Genomic DNA, 16,421 nt, shown 5'->3' with positions numbered 1-16,421 from the left:
ATGTTGCTATTCAGTGGGCAAAGGTCACCCATGGTGTACAGATAAACCTGGAGATTGGAGGTAGCAAAACAAGAGCCAAAGAAAAAAAAAAATACTGTAATTTATCTCATACCATACACTCCCAAATACAATGCACACCGTATTTGGGGGAAGGCTGAATGAAGAAAGAAATTTTCCAAAATGCTGCTTGGTCTGCAATTGACTGCATAGAGAAGGGACAGAGTCTCATTCTTCACCTCACTCATTCTCTCTTTCCAACTGAGGCAAAAGCTAGTTTTAACTGTTTCACAGCTGAATTGTCAGCAGGTCTTGACTGCTCAGTCAAAAACTGAAACTAGCTGTTGTTGAAAATTGGACTCTATGGGTAGATCTAGGATTCTGAAAAGAGCTAAAAACAGTCCATTGGGGTGTGGAACAGAAGAGAGACAAGGAGTAGCTAGCAGACTGTGAAATGTAGAAGGGATAACTCAATTAGTGGAACATCAAGATCATTAAAAAGGATATTTAACACCTTCAGAGTGAAGAGCAATTAGGAAGAATCAGGTAGATTATATTACACCATGGAGTCAATTGACTGTCAGCACCACCTGAGTAGAAATGCCAGTGTTGCTTCCAGGTAGCTGTTTTAAAACTGTAAGTGGAGCATGAATCAAAGCAGAGTATAACTGCATGATTGTATCCCATCTCTGCCCCGGATCTGCCCCTCTCAGACTCCCTTCCTCCCTCCATGCAGCTGGAGGGAAGAGCAGCAGCCATCTTACAGCATCTCTATGTTTCTATTCTGGGCAGAAAAAATCAGATTCCACACTTAAGACACCCCCCCCCCCCCGAGTTTAGGGCAGCTAATTTTTGAGGAAAGGGTACATATGGTATGTGAATAAATATGGTACATTCAGCTACCTGTAAAACAAGTTTGCTTGTATATAGTAGTACATACATTTGTAGCTGCATGGAAAAGATTATGACAGGCTGTCAAGTAAATTCAAAAGTTTTGGAGAGGGAGCTATCTTTTTATCTGCCAAAACTCCATACACCTTTCTTGACTGACCTCATACACTAGTAGAAACAGAATAGTCAGCCTGCCAAATTTATCTGCAATTGCAAAGCCTGTAGGAGGAGCTTGGCTCAGCAGTGTTACCCACAGAAAAGGGTCCCTAACTATACTGAAAACACCTGTTCTGATTACCTCTGCAGCATACTCCCTGATAGTGCAAAGATTCAGTTTTTATGTTAAGCTTGCACATTCCCAAGTTGAAATATTAAAAATTGTTTTAGAGATGTCTTTAGACTTTCAGTTTTGGATTCCAATGCCAAGTAGTAGAAAAATGAGTGTAATTTGTCATTAGTATTTGCATTTTATATTGGTTATTATTAAGTATCAATCAATTATTGCTAGACGTACCTGTGCTACAGCAGTTGGATTTGGCATCAGATCTGTTTTCTGATCTGAATCTAAGTTTCTGCACAGAGCACATTTTGGATGTGGTGTTCTGAATAAGTTGCATCTTTCCTTACACAGTATAATTCATCTTTGGTACATTGCAACTTTGTGTAATTGTGTGACACAAGATTTTTCAGATGCTATAAGAGGAGATATGCTGAACTGAGCTTGTCCATTTATTTCTTTTTCCTTTTTTTCTTGCAAGTATAATTTCTTTGTGTCAAATTGTGTCCCCTACCTTGGGTGAAATGCCTGGAAAAGGAAGCAAACTATGTGAGCTGGCTATAGGTTTTGCTCTGATATCTTCAAAGGAACATGAAAAAATGCAAGGAGAGAGCACACTTTACTTTCATACACAGACATTGCTCATACTGATTTTGAAAAAGAGTTGCTTTATCTGAAATCTCTACAAACTAGATGGTGCTCATTGGGATTTTTCCTAAAAAGGGGTAAGGATTCTGCACAAAGTGGTACACACAACACACTGCATTCATTGTTTCTTAACTTGAACTATACATATGAACCTGTACTTACTGGCACAACATTCATGTTAGATGCCAAAACTAAATCTAGGGGCCATGTTACATGTTGCACTTTTAGCTGCTAAAATATTGATCACTGTTACTGCTGGCTCAAGTTTGGAGCAGTCACACCTTAGCTAGGGACAGAAATTACACATAAACTGGTATAAGGGCTTCTATACACATGTGGGGAGCCTACTCTAATGCGCTGGAAATGCAGCATGTTAGACCAGACTCGATTAATCGAGTCTGCTGGAGCACAAAAATTGATGCGCTCCAGCAATCATGTGTATCAGCGTCACTGTGTGTTTCCACGCTGACAAAATGGCAGTGGTGTCCTTTGAAATAAAACATATCTGATGAGTTAAATAAATAAAAGCTCCCTGGTGCCATTTTTCAGTGTGGGGGCACATGGCTTTGCTGATACATATGACGCAAGGGCACTTTTAATTAGTGTGGCTCACTAATTAAAACGCCCGGCACCGCTTCCAGAAGCACGTGTAAAAATGCTATAAGTGATCAGAAACTGGTTCAAATCTGTAACACAACAGAAGTTCAGTGCACATAAACCACTTTCAAAATGGCCAGAACTGATTTAAGATAAACCTGCATAAATCAGACTTCACTGATTTAAGTTAAATCAGTCTATTGAACTTCTATCCCAGATCCCCTCCAGATTAAAGTTAACACACAGTCCTCCAGCATCCCTGGATGCTTTGCACCTCTCCCGCAAGCCCCACCTTTCAGAATGGGTGTGCTAGCCTTGGCCCAAGCTGGGAAGCATGCTCTAGAACCCTCCCCCTGCTCCCCCCTTGCTTCTGGCCTGAGCCACTGCAGGCATGTTGCTGTATTTCTGGAATCAAAAGTGAAAGTCTGTTCACTTGCTTATCAGTTCAATCTACATGGTTTAGACTAACCTGCAAAGATTGAATTGATTCAGCATCCGGCTTTTTGATTGTCTGTACTTCTCCTTTAAGGCTAAACATCTTCTCTGACTGTCCCTTACCCACACAGTTGTGACTTGCCACTAGAGAGCTGGTGAACAGGGGCCTAACTAGGAAGTATAGCTGTGAGGTGACACCATAGGGCTAGTGAGCCAGGACAGACTTCTATCTCTGTTCTAGGTGGGCAAGGTGTAAACATGAACATGAAACTGGGAGGTGGATAATTAAATGCAAGGTGGAATGGAAATGGGGGTAAGGGAAAGTGTGATGAAATGAAGGAAGTCTGCCACGGAAGGATAAAATAAAAAGAAGTAAAAAAAAAGTTGAAAAGAAAGAGGAAGTTTATTAAAGAAGGTCTTGTGTTTTAATAAGTTGGGACTGGGGTGCGAGGGGTGCTGGTCATGCTTCCCAGGGTGGCTAGGAGGTAGAAGTTGTAAGGGAAGGCATTTTGGGGGGAGGCCCCTACCCTACTACCCTACTGCCCCTACCCTGGGAAGAAAACTCATGGAGACCCAATCTGCCCCCCTACCTTGTTTCCCCCACCCCTTATAGACCCCGCTCCCAGACCCATCCATGTCCTGCTATCTGGCTACCTGGCTTGTTCTCTTCAGGCTGATTGCACCCCTGGAAGTGGACAGTCACAACCCTGGGGGTAGTGGGGGAGTTGATTTGGTGCCAGAACTGCCTGGGCACTGCAGTTCAGGGGGTGGAAAGTTTGTCCACAGTGAGAGGTCTGGGGAGGGGACACTGCATCCTGGGATGCTGGAGAACTGCAACTTAAGCTGCTCATCTGCATATATTAATGGAACATGAGCTGGGTAACTCAGATCTGAGATACACCTGCCATAGATTAACATAAACTGTGTCCAGCTAAAGTGTGCTTAGAACTAGTTTCAGTTTTTAATATCTCCAGGAGCTGCCTAAAATTAATGTGTAACAAGGTCCTTGATTGACATTCCATAAACTAAATATAGTTGCCTATATCATATAATCTAAGTGCAGACTTTGCTGCCACCTCTTTGCCCCTTCCACCTGCGTCCAGTGCCATTAGGCAACAAGAAGACATCAGGTTAACAGGCTTTTGGGAAATGGCAAATATATGGGATTGAAAAAATGATGTAATAAGATATATTTCTGAACCTAAATACACTAAGAATGTATTTAAATCAGTATAAAGTATCTACCAGATCTGGACTAGTTCCAGTACCTCCAACATTGGTATCCAATAGATGTTGATAGTTACTGTTTAGGTTTTTTTTATGGCAATCATTGTACATGCTGGCAACATAGTGAATTGAATGATTTTCTTGGACACATGCTCTGGAATTACCACATAGTTCAAAGTATTTGGCAACATCCAGCATAATGTGAGCTTTGGGCTCCAGTTTTCCTCATAATGCTTTGTTATTTATCTTTGCTTATGATGGAAATCTAAGGGATTTATCTGTCCATTACAGAAATTTCTCCCCAGAGCATCACTAATTGGTAAAGAAATCATCATACACAAATGGAGGCAAAGGAACAGATGAAGTGTTCCCTAGTATTACAAGTTGAAATTAACTGAACTAAGCCATTAAAATTTCTCTTTGTGCACAGATCTTTTCTTGTGTGTCTTTTGTTTTACAATATACCATATTCCTCGCATTGGTAAAATAATATTACCCCTCTTTATTATCTTTAAGTTATAAAGTGACAGTAGTGACCATAGGATTCACTGGACATATGTAAAATTTTAAGTAGTAGCATAGCATGCAATGGTATGAGAATCCACTTCACTCTTATCATGCTTTTTACCAAGATTCATTTGAAGATAGCTGAATATATTTTTCTACCTATCACACATGGATGATTATAACCTAATCTATGCTATGCTAACATTTTGTAGCATTATTTTGATATTATAATTAATATAGACATTGACATTCATCGGTTAATCTTTCTGAATTCATATATCTAACATCAAAATGTATCAGCATGTTTAGTTCTTTATTTTGTGGTTCAGATGCTACTTTATTTTTTACAATTTTGGTGCCACAGCTTAGAAATGATTGGGTCATTGGGCTGAAGTATGAAACTGTGCGACATGCTTAAGAAATCTAGAAATAGAACTGCTGAAAGGAGACACTGAGTGTGTTTCATACTTACTGTATGCCCAAAATCTCAGTAGGATTTCTTGTGCAGTAAACCCTTCAAGAGTAATTACTGAGACTCCATTTTCCTCCATGTATGCTGCACCTAGAAAAAAGGGTTCATTTGGTCTGATTCAGACAGATTGCAATTAAACTTTTGTGTGGGAATGTAACAGCACAATGTCCCAAAGTAATAAAGGGTAGATATGTTACATTAATTATTTGGAAGAAGCATTTTAATGAGTCACTCCTGCATTGTGGAACCATCCCTAGTAGTTGCATAGCGAATCTAGCTTTTTCTGGATGCCCATCAAATCTATTCCACAACCTTTCTTGGCAGCTTTTTATCTGTTTAACAAATCCTTTAAACAACAAGTTTTAGGATCACTGATTGTCAGCCTAAATTTTCTCCATAGCAGGTAAGGGCCAATACTCCTTGTCATGTCCCTGTTGATTGATGTCAGACCTTGCTCATGTGTATGAATATATTGTATGTGCGTGGGTGAGGGACAGGCAGAGGAGGAGGTGGCATGGCTCTTCATCAAGAAAAATAGGCTTTTTTCACTAATAAAATGGCTGCATTTTTGACTGCTCTAGTAGAGAAGGGAGTGAAGCTGGAGGGAACATTAAAGTGCCTCGGTTTTCCAGGAGGAATGGAATTGTCTATGCTTGTCTAAAGACTGCAAGATACTCTGCTTTCCCTTCCCATTGGTTAGAATAGAGGAGAGTGGTTAGGTTTAAGCCATACATTCCATGTACCTCCTGCTCCCCTTAGCTCTCCTGGGGACATTTTGTGCATCTCACAGGAAACTTGTCCTTCTCATGCACAGGAAATATGAGTCTGGCCAGACCTTATGCTGGTCAGACCAAGGGGGAAGGTACTCTTTTTCCCCCCTCCCTGAATCCACAACATGTGCATGTATTGAGATTGTTTTTTAAGGTTGCCTATCACTGTTACCTGAGTACCTGACCACTTTATGACTAGCTTATATATCAGCAACACAGCTCTTGTACTCCTATGTGAATAATAGATTTTTGACACAGGAAACCTTAACTACATAACATGTGATCATTTGTGCCATTAGCCTCCCTTTATTCTGAAAACAATTTTAGCAATTCTTTATTCTATAAAATTGTGAGGCATTAGTATTAGTATCTACAAATATAAAAAGAAGGACTTAAAACAGTACAACTGATAAAATGTTTTAAAAGTCAGCCACTTGAACTGTTCCAAAGCTACTAATTGCTTGCCTACTTTCCCTTCAGTTATGCATTTCAGCCCAGGTGTGAAAAAATAGCCCAGATTCATTAAGAAAGAGAGGTAACCCTACATAACCCTGGCATACAGCACTACCCACGTGCCACATCCAAGTGTTGAAATCCTGGGGTGCCTAGTACTGTAAGCCTCACTTGGCTGCCCTAGGAGCCGAAACGGGGCTTTCCAGCAGGGAGGGCCCCTTTCATCCTTACAAACCCTTTGCAACCACTGATATAATAATGATATCAAACTATGATAGTTCTATCACTAATATTTAATTAAATACAATTTCATTATATACAGTATAAGATATAAGTAAAGCAGATACAAATTACAAATTGCTACCAAAATAACTCTATATACATCATACAAAAGGCGCACTGGTGGTACGGAGATAAACACTTGGCTGCCTACGGGGTACACAAACTGATAACCTCTCAGGTGTGATATAGGTTAAAGGAGAAGCATGAACAATAACTGGATGTTAAAGCACTAATAAATACATTGCTTCTGTTTACAATAAGAGCTATTGGATACTGTGGCAGGGCACCTTTAGGTGCTTACCACTCTAAGGGCAGAGGCAGGCAGTTACCAGGTGTGGGATGAGGGCAGCCATTTTAGGAACCCTAGGTATATAAAGGCTGCAGTTTGCAGTGTCCAGTTGAGGTAGAATCATTGCCTAGCTGAGCAGCATGGAACATCTAGAGGTGAGAGCAGGAGGCTCTTGGTCCTGGGTAGGACCTAAAACTGTATACTGCTGGGAAAGGGTGGCCTGGTGGGGCTCCTAGTGGTGTGGGAGCCCTCAGGAAATGCCAGGCCAGTTGCCCCCATCCCCCCTGCCCCTTGCTTCCCCAGTGCCCCCATGGGTGCCCTGCACAGGCCAGCTCCAACTCTTTAAGAAAAGAAAAAAGTGAAAAAATCCTGGTACTCACCACTCCTACCAGTGGGGGGTAATCCCCACTGCCCTCTGATACCCTGTGCCACATGGGGGGCTGGGCACAAGCCCCCGAAGCCCGGAGGCTGCACCAAGAGTGGTGAGTCCTGGGGGTTCTCTCAGCTTTTTTTTTCTTAAAGGGCCAGAGCTGGCCCAGGCGGATCAACTATGGGGGGGCTGGGGGAGAAGAGGGGGTTAGGGGGCTCATGGCAGAGCCCCCCCATGCAGCTTGGGGCAGTGGGGGGCAGTGGGGGGGCAGCAGGGATCACCCCCCCTCCCCCCCGCCTGGCAGCACCTGGTGAGCACTGGGGCTTTTTTTTTAAGTACCAGGAGCTGGGGCGGGTGGGAACAGGCATGGGAGGGACTGGGGAAGCAGGCAGGGGTCAGGATGCTGCAGCCACCAGGAGCTACCTGAATCATCAAAGCTCTCCAAATCTTTTCCAAGGATTCAGAGAGCTTTGAATCGATTCGGACCTTTAAATTGGTCCCCTGATTCAGTTCGGATTTGGAGATTCAGTCACTGAATCGGGTTGAATCTCCTCCGAATTGAATCACCACCTGAAGCTTTGCACAGCCCGAGTAGTGAGTAGAGCATTGGGAGGCCCTGCACAAAGTAGGGCTGAAGTGTGAGTAGGCCTGAAGGACAGTCCTAGGGGCACGCTGAGTAGGGCCAAATGGGAATAAGCCTGAAGGTCAGCGCAAGGGCCAGCCCCGTGAGAAGTGGGCTGCGTAGCTTGGGCTGCAGGCTAAAGCAGATACATTTCTCCCACAGGTGAACACATGTGCACACTGCGTTGGGCTCCCATAGCCTGAGTGCTCCCTTTAGGGCATGCACACACACCAACAAACTGGGGTGAGTTCTTCAAGTCTGGCCCCCCCTTGTCTGAGCAATGGGGATGTGCTGGGCCTGGCTTCCACAGCTGCATGCCTTTAACTTGAATTACACACACGCAGTAACTGCGGGGGGCTTGCTTCCCACAAGCAAACTCATGTGCTCCTCAGGCAGCTGCCTCAGGGAATCAGCCGCTCCCTCCAAAGCCCCAGCTCCAGTCCTGGGGCTGTGAGTGCACCTCTGATCCATCAGCAGCTCACCACAGCTCCCAGGGGCGAGGCACTGTGGCCGGGCCCACACAACCCTCTGCCCACAGCACGCCCCTTCTCTTCCCCTTTCCCTCTCTCTGGGTGGAGAAAACTCCCCACTTTTAAAGAAACCCTCCCAGCTAATCCTGAGGTTGGGATATTTACCAGCTCTCTGTAACTGTCCCTCTCTGATTTCAAACCCATGGCTGGGGGTTTTCCATTCTTTTTTCCTTCTTCCAAGATATCCCAGTCTGGGACTGCTTCATTTGGCCCTCAGTACAGGGTCCCCATTGGGACAAATTTCCTTTGCCCTAGTACAATGTCTCCAAGAGACAAGCCTTGTTCAGAGACACCCTCCAGTCAGGTGAGCAACCCTTAAATGTCTGTTACACCTGAATTAAAAGACAGGATCTGGACACCATCAAATCTGAAATGAGGAAATTTTAAGCCCTATCTGGAGGGAAATCAGCTCCTAAATCATCACTAGGATGATTCCTACAAACTTCCTAGATCCAAATACCGTTTCTAATATTTCTATTAACAATATTTAACCTATTGATTATGTGTGATATAGCACTGATATCTGTCCTTCATGTACATCATTAAAATGTGCAAAACAGCTAATTAAAAGGATTGCTAGTTGTGTTCTTTAGGGCTGCTTCCTTATTGTTACAACTTACTTCTTCCGCCTCTTCTCCCCGTTCTTTCACAATATGAGCTCTGAATCCACATTGTGTAGTGCTGCCTCCTACCAGCTTTCTTAGGTTCAGCCATATTATCCATCTAAATTTCTCAATGTCTTTAAACATCACTATCATAGAACATATTTATGATGAATAGGTAGAGAAAAGAAGTAGGCACTGTCATTTTTGTGCCCTTTTAACTGATTGATAAAATAGAGGTAAATTCCCTAAAGTCAATATTTCCATAAAGGTTGAATCAAACTTAGTCATCCATCTGAAACTCTTGAGTGTTCTGATAGAAAGCATTCTGGTTAAAACTGAGTATGTATAGATAAAGCATCTACAATCAAGGAGGTATGGGATGGGAAGTATTTTTCTGGACTAAAATGAGCCCAAAGTTTCTAAGCTGCTTTGCTTTCTTCCCTTCCCCTTGCTCCATTGACTGGATTACTTTTTTTCACTGAACTCAACTGAAGACTGTCATATACGTGCCACAGTCTTCAGTCGAAACACCATTGTATGTCCTACATGAGCCCAATGGCGCTTAAGAGTTTAAATGTGTGAAACTGACCAAGATCATTATGAAACTTTCAGCCTGAAGTTGTGACAAAGTCCTTGAAATTGGTCTCCTTGTTCATTGGAATCTAGTGAACTGTAGCAAGACTTTCTAGGTGAACCAGCAAAAGGTATTTTATTTGAGCAGACAGTTTGACATTTGGGATTTTGAGCAGAGCTCTTGCAAGATTCAGCTGGACTCTCACAAAAGAACTTCCTGACCTTGGAGGTGTGTTCTACTGGAAAACACCCCCCAGAACATTATGCAGTTGCAGTGTGCGCCATATGGGGGTCAGAGGTGCATGTGGTTCAGAAGGAAGTAGATGGTATGTACTGGCTTAGAGCAGCCTCTTAAAATAGCTATGAAATTCCATCAGTCCAGGTACAAAATCTGTTTGCCTGCCTTTTGTGTTGAATGGCTGATGAATAAAAAGGTAACAATAGTTGCTCTCTCATCAAGAAGCATTGCTAATATCTGAAAAATGATGTAAAATTTTCAAGGCTATTTTAAGTGTTTTGCTAAAGCCCAAACAATAAGCATTTTAACAATGTAGTTTATGGGGACTGAGGAAAGCAGCAACACAACTTGGCTGAGGACTTGTAATAATTGTACATACTTGTAATCTGTACAAGACAGATGATTTAGTTTGATGTAAGGTTTGTGTCACATTAAAATAAGCATCAGCTTTTTAGGCATTTGGTTTGAAATGGCAGCATACTATCTTTGTCTAGTTCTTTTAAAACAAATACAGTTATTTAAACAGTTTTTATAAGGGCTTTGGGCTAAACATGTGACAAGTTTACATTGATGTAACCAATACTTATACTGGTGTACAAAAGGAGCAGACCCACAATATATAGCTCTATTCCAGTGTAAATTACTAAAATCCATTATAGAGTTACCCTTAACAGAATCAATGGGAAAACTGCACTGGTGGAAATTATGCGTTTATATCCATTTCTGTCCTGAGGTAGCCATTGCTCAGGGCACAAAGGGTAACAGGTCCCCTACCACCTACGGATGAGAAGTTATACCAGTACCTTCTTTGAAAAACCATTGCAGTGGACAATGATTGTCTTCCGTGGTTGTCTTATCTGTAGGTCCAAAAATCGCTGATGAGGCTGATCCAGGGTCAACAGACTCTGTTGGTACTCAGGCACATGTTTCTGTGTGGGATGGATGGCTCTGGATTCTTGATTCAGTCCACAAATTGCTGTTTCTGCTGCTTCAGCTTTTCTGTCTCCTATTGTCATTGTAAAGTTTCAAAGTACTGAGATCCTTGGAGCAGACTCTTTCTCCATTTGGGGTGGTCCTGGGTGATAGGCTCCCATGAGCTGATGTTGATGTTGCATTTTTTTCAAGTTGGCCTTGAGGATGTTCTCGAGAACTAGTACCTACTATAGCAGCTACCCTGAAGTACTAGCTGTCAGTCCACTCCTGACACCAGTGTCATTTACTTTACCAACCAATGTGAATTATACCGGTGTTAGCATATTGTATGTCCAGGTGCTTAAACCAAGCTGAAGGAAACAGAAGCATGCTATTTCACTGATTTATCTATATTGGAATTTCAGTAAATACTTGAAAATGTTTTCAAACAATGGTTCTTAATTACAGGTAACTTTAGCTGGTGTGAATCTATTTATTTCCATCAGAGGTCATGGGACTACACTGATTCACACCACCTGGGCATTTAACTAGGTGTTTTGGTCCCTTCCACCTCCCCACATATCCTCTTTCTTCTACCTTCCACTTCAGTAAAGCAACCCCATATCTATTAGTGGGAATCTTTACAGCTTTGGAGCTGTATTCTTACAGCTGCATTCAGTAACTTCACAGTTCCTTACCTATGCTCTATCAACCCATATTATTTATGACCATAGATATTCTCTGACAAAGACCATTAAGTTTCAACTCCTTTCAGCATTACTGGTGCAGTTCATTGAGAGGATTTTACCTTGGAGGTATTGCAACACAGCTTCACAGTTTAATTATAGAGGTGCACTGATATATCAGTCCATATCTTATAGGCACTAATAAAAGGAAAATTGACTATCAGTAATCAGCTTTTTTTGGCCAATGTGGCTGATAATGTCACTGATAAATGCTGTATGCATGCACACACCTGCAGCATGCATGTGGCCAGGAATGCAACCCAGCAGCTTGTAGAGCAGCATCTGGCCAGTAATTCTGTTGGGGGGAAGGGACATGGGGAGGGAAGGGATGTGGGGGAGCAGATCAAGTCCCCCATGGTGAGGGAGGGAGTGGGGTGGGAGCAGGGGCAGGCACAGCCCATCCAGGGCAGGATGAGGGATGGAGCCATGGGCAGCTCATCCAGGGGGGTGTGAGAAGGAGAGGTGGCTCCTGACACTGTGCACACCTCCAGGGCAGCCATGGGGGTGGCATGTGCCCCCTGGATTTGTGCACCAGGCAAGGGCAGGCTGCCTACTGCAGCCTGGGGGCTACACTAACTTTTTTTCTGCCAGGGGGACTGGGCTGGGGCTGCATTCAGGGTGGGCAGGGGCAAGGTGGGTGGTGGTGTGCTGGGGGGGGTCTACAGGGTGGGCTACAGCCACCCAAAAATTTACCATGTCTCCCCCATAGCTCCCTTCCCAGGGCCACCATCGCCCACCCTACCTACCTCTGCCTGCCCTGACTGCAGCCCCTGCCCAGCCCCTCTTTGGGCTGGGGGCTGTGCCAGCCTCTTCCCACTAGCGGGCATCCCACTGTTGCTCTGTACACAAATCCAGGGGACACATGCCCCCCCATGCCTCCCCCAGGGGTGTGCACAGTGACGGGAACCACTACCCTCCTCACCTCCCTCCTGCATCCCCGAGACAAGCCACCCACCTCCATCCCTCAGCCCACCCCACCCCAACTGGGCAGTGCCTACCCCTGCCCCTGCCCTATTCCCTCCCTGACCATGGGGGCCTTGATCTGCCCCCCACACACACACACCTTCTCCCCCACAGACTTACCAGCCATATGCTGCTTCCAAGATGCCAGGCTGCTTATCGGCAATTGGTTCAATATCAACCTATATGGCTTGTTAATAATTGGCCATCAGTACTGGCCAAAAAAAATCTTTATCGGTGTACCCTAATTTCATTATATTACTCTTTATTTCCAATATCTTGGGAATGCCTACTTGATAATAAAACACTTGCAAAGTTAGCCTAAATCAATACATTTGCTGTTAAATTGTAACAGTGGCTTACCAATAGCCACATGCTAATAATGTAATCCTCCTTGATCCCAAGGGTCTTGGAACTCCATGAGTTATAGTCCAGCAGAAGCAATGAGTCTTTCTCTCTGGAAAAGAATGAACCACTCTCTGTTGCAGGAGAAGTAAAGAGTCAGTACATTAAATCTCTGGATCTCAAGAGATGTGGTGATGTTACACCTATAAAATGTGTCTGTCATAGTGTAAAATTGTTATAATATATGAAATGACAATATGTTGAATTTTTTTTTAAAGATGCATGGGGAAACAAGCTGCTACAAACAAAGTTCAGATTTCAACCAAAAGTTGTGGTTTCTACTTTTAAGTTTGTACAAGGGCCGTTATGAAATTTTACACAGGTCACTTGAAGCTGAAATATTTAAATTTGGGGACCAAAGTCAAAATGGCCTACCTTTTTAATGCCCAGTGAAGTCAGTGAAGGCTGTGGATTTCTAGATTAAGTGGAATTTGGTCATTGTTTGGTCAAATAAGATTCAGTGGCAGACAGCAATCCAAGTCTAGATGTTCTGGTACATAAGGGGCCAGAACCAAAAGAAACAGGGGCAAGATTGTATTTTCCTAGTGGTTACTGAGAAGGTCTTTTTTGCCATTTGTAACCAGAGTGCTAGGAGTGCTACTGGACAGTGGATGTTGCTAACTGAGCATAGCAACAGCGTCCAGTAGTGCTTTCTTCCATCTTCATAAGAGTTTCCCTAGAGCAGACCTGGCTATCTCGATCATTTCTCTCTTCACTTTAAAACTAGACAATTTCAATATAATCCACTCATAAAATGGAGCTGGAGCAGAATATAGCAGCCTATTAAGTGGTATATCCAAGTGGGGTATTCTCTGAGTGCACCAGCTGCCTGTTAATGTGTGGGTGGGGGGAGTTCAAAATGTGTGATTTTTTGCCAAACATAGTAGGCTTTGGATATGCCTGTTCAAGAGTTCATGCTATGGCTACAGTTGTGATTTATAGAGCTATTTAAACTAGTGCTCCTTTTGTATGGAAGAAAAGACACTCAGTAGAATAACTTCCATGAAAAGCTCTTGAACTTAAAATCTATTCCCTTCCCCTGTTCTGAAATAACCCAGCTTTCTTGGCCTTTTCCTCATATCCCGAAGACAACTTATTTCCTCAAACCTTTTGGAAGGAAAGTGTACTAATGGCTGATCTGTATTGAGGCAGAGAATGTTATTTCTTGGTCATTGTCTTTGGGTTAGAATGAAAAACTGCCTTTTGGCTTTCTAGCTTTGGATAAATGATCATTTTTCTCTCTATATTTGCTAAAAATAGAAATACAGATTTGAGGACCAAATTTTGTGTGCCCAAATAATTTTTTGCCTAATTAGGCATTTTACTGCATTGCTTTGTAAGGTTAATTCATGCAAAGGCATGGAGAGGTCCTCAAAGGTAGGGGTCAATAGAAATGTAAAATGGATTCTTTAAATATGTACAATTGATAATTACAATTCAAACCTTTAAGTATTCAACAAAAAAGTTGTTGGTCAATTTTCCATTTGTCAAATAAACATTTAATTAGCAACTGAAAAGCATGACTTCCCACGTGTCTATTTTTTTTAGCCTTAGCACCTACAACTCCAGTTGAAGTCTATTGGCACTGCCAGTACTCGGAATCTCTGAAAATATAGTTTTACATGTTGCTTGAATGTTATTTGTATTATGATTGGGGTTAAATGGATGCCTTTCTGGTCCAAATAACCATAATGTAAATGAAATCTTATATTGGCAAAGAGAAATAAATATTTTTTCTTCCTCCTCCTCTTTACAGTGCTTTATCTGTACTGGTTATGGTTTCTGAAACAGGATCAGGACACTTGCCACAAAAATGGAATAAAAGCTAAATGTTGGGTGACAAAGCATGGAGAGCCATCTGCATGACACGACTGGAGTGTCAGGAGAACAAAGGAACAGATAGAAGTGAAGGTCATTTTGCAAACTAAAGATATTAAAATTATAACAGGCTGTCTGGGTTGCAAAAAGAGTTATAGATGGGTTATATGTGTTTACATTCAAACTTAGATTTTAATTTAAAACTGTACCTGTGGATAGCAGGTATAGTTAGGGCACCTGTAACACTGCGTCATCCCCAGAGGCCTTTGGACGTGCCTGGGGGTGCCCCTGAGTCTCTTTATATTTGACTTTTCTGCTAGGAACAGACTTCCCTTCCGTTGCCTGCCATGTCTTGGTTTTTCTTTGTTTCTTGAAGGGGAGACTGCCCCAGGGCTTTCCAGGTATGGTCTAGGCTCATGAACACTTGGTCATGAGCCCTGTCTTAAGAGCTATTGGCATGCTCTGACCTCCCTTATCATACCTCCATGCTTCACAGTTGTTGTATGTATGATGTCCCTCTGTCAGGGCTTCAGCCTCTTCGACCTCTGCCCTCCTTCACTCCAGCTGGGTCTACCAGCCTAGGCCCACTGGCTAGGACCCAACTGTGAGGCCCTAGCTCCTCAATCTACCCAGGGCTCCTGGCCTTTTTATAAGAGGGCACCAGGCTCCCTGGTTCCTTAACGTTACACCCCTGTGGCACTGGGTTTGTTGAGGCTTCAGCCTTCCCTGGCTTTGCCCCTTGTTGTCTAGCTAGGCCTCCTAGCCAGGCCCACTGGATCGGACCTGATATTGGGACACTAGCTCCTCACTCCAATCTGGGCTCTGTGCCCTGTATAGTTGCACCCGCTATGGCACAGGGCTCTCTGGCCCTTTAACCCTGCGCCCTGTGGATGCTAATGAGGTCTTCACTTCCCCTACAGCCTCATACACAAACCACCAAAAAAAAAAAAAAAAAAAGACCTTAGGCTATAACAAAATAAATATAAAGAAGGCAGTCTGCCTGCTTATGGTTCCATGGTCTCTGCCTCTCTGCATGGAGCTGCCGCAGCTTCTCTGGAAGTTCTTAGGAGTCCACCCTCTCTGCAGCCTGTGCTCCTCTGGCCAGCTCAGACCAGAGTTTATGTAGTCCTGGCCTGAGCCCTCCTCTGGTCACCTGACACCCTGTCAGCTGACCAGCTGGCCTTTTATTTCTGACATATATTTTTCTATAATACAAAAAGGTTTCACACTAACGTTAATGAAGCAACAATCATGAACAGGTCAAAATAACAGGTCAAAAGGACAAAATAAGTGAAGAGACTGATCTAGAAAGAGATGTGTTAATGTCTGAAGGGTGGAAATATCAAAACTGAAGACAAGTTTTGTGACCTAGGATGCTGGTGAAGATGCTTCATGAAATGGATTTAGAAATAGAACTGAAGGAGTTTTTTCCACTGGAGATTTCATGCCTGTTGTAACTGAGAAAATAAAGCACTTCCATAACGAATATAATTCCAATTGAAATTGGTAACGAAACTGTGGGGCATTAGCAGTAATCCAGGCACAGAGGAAGCTCTTCTGAAATAAGAAACAAACTGATCAATGTTGTAAAAGGGGTAATACATGTTATATTTTTGTCTGTGTATAAAAGCCCCTAATTTCTGCCTTCATATTAACATTTAAATTGTTTGTTCCATGTAAATAACCAAGAATGAACAATATTCTACTCAAAGCTTGGTGTTCTAGATTATGCTGCATCAGATCAGATGCGTAAGATGAGAGCTGCCCCTCTTAGCATGCTTTTTAGATGCTGAAAAT

This window comes from Alligator mississippiensis, chromosome 5 (genome assembly GCF_030867095.1).
Source record: "Alligator mississippiensis isolate rAllMis1 chromosome 5, rAllMis1, whole genome shotgun sequence".
In the NCBI taxonomy this organism is placed as follows: Eukaryota; Metazoa; Chordata; order Crocodylia; family Alligatoridae; genus Alligator; species Alligator mississippiensis.
Note: the sequence above shows the minus strand (reverse complement) of the source record.